The following is a 1,635-nucleotide window of genomic DNA, read 5'->3' as shown; positions in this document are numbered from 1 at the left end:
AAAAAAAAAAAAAAAAATTGAAACTGCCTTTGCAAAATTATGACAGTAAGAGAAATCTGACGTGGCTGACTGCATCTTGCTTTCTAGCCTCACAGGCTGGCTGTCTTCGCTCATTCCTGGGAATGGTGCAAGCTAACTTTTGGAGAAATTTAGTTTATGCTTTAAATGATACCCCTTCCCCAAAACTAAACCATCCTTGTAAAACTAATGAAAGGCCACCAAGTTAGAAAGATGAGAGGAGGCTGAATTCTGCAAAGATGTAGGTATAGTTTTTGGGGTTTTTTTTTTTTGAGACAGAGTCTTGCTCTGTTGCCAGGCACGAGGCTGGAGTGCAGTGGCGCAATCTCAGCTCACTGCAACTTCTGTCTCCCAGGTCCAAGCATTTCTCCTGCCTCAGCCTCCTGAGTAGCTGGGACTACAGGCGTGCGCCACCAAGCCCAGCTAATTTTCGTATTTTAGTAGAGACAGGGTTTCACCATGTTGGCCAGATGGTCTTGATCTCTTGACCTCATGATTCTCCCGCCTCGGGCTCCCAAAGTGCTGGGATTACAGGTGTGAGCCACTGCGCCCCCCAGATGTAGGCATAAAGGACTACCAGCCATTGTTCTGGAAGTTACAAGATTTGCAAATTCCCCAATTACTCCTGTAAATAACATCACTATTGTGGAACCTAAGGTTGGCCTTTTGAGCTATCTCTTCCAGGCTTTTGCATTTCTGACTATGGAATGCCACCACACTGATGTGTGACTCAACCAGTCCTGTGGCCCCCGCCCAGAAGCAGACTCACTGCGAGAGGGCCATTTTCCACACTACTGTGATTTCAGACCCAAGCAATCAGTGGCACCCATATCCTAGCCCCATGCTCGCCAAACTATCCTTGAAAAACTCTAACCTCCGAGCCTTCAGTAAGATTGATGCAATAACTCTGTCTGCCGTGTGGCATGGAAGGTCTTGTGTCAATTAAACTCTTTCTTTACGGCAATGCTATGGTTTCTGTATTCATTGTTTGTGCAGTGGGTAGGAAGAATCCATCTGGGATTGCAAGATCATCTAGTTCAAACCGGAATTGGCTACAGCGTCAGAGGTCTAGAGAGACAAAGCGACATTCCAGCTACTCAGAAATTAGTGCTGGAGCCAGAGTGGAGCCATCTCAATGCTCCCAGTTGCCAGCTGAGGTCTGAGAGGAGAGGACCTGAGAGATTCCAGCAGATACTTGTCTCTTCTTGATTATGCTCTTCCCTGTGTAAATTAAAAATAAAATCCTAATACCCTCCAACCATCTGAATGACCCTTTCTCTCAGCAAAAGGCATTCTAAAGTTAACCTCAAGAACTATCATAGTTCAGGCCATAATGGGAAGTGAGAGTTGAGCATGTCTCATTATATTCTCCTCCCTGTGGAATTCAGGGACAACTGACCAGAATTAACATTAAAACTGAGATTTTAGGCTGGGCATGGTGGCTCATGCCCATAATCCCAACCCTTTGGGAGATGGAGGTAGGAAGATCACTTGAACCCAGGAGTTTGAGACCAGCGTGGGCAACATGGTGAAACCCCGACTCTGTAAAAATACAAACACTGGCTGGGCACGGTGGCTCACGCCTATAATCCCAGCACTTTGGGAGGCCGAGGTGGG

This window comes from Cebus imitator, unplaced genomic scaffold, assembly GCF_001604975.1.
Source record: "Cebus imitator isolate Cc_AM_T3 unplaced genomic scaffold, Cebus_imitator-1.0 Scaffold102, whole genome shotgun sequence".
Taxonomy (NCBI): Eukaryota; Metazoa; Chordata; class Mammalia; order Primates; family Cebidae; genus Cebus; species Cebus imitator.
This window is presented reverse-complemented; position numbering follows the sequence as displayed.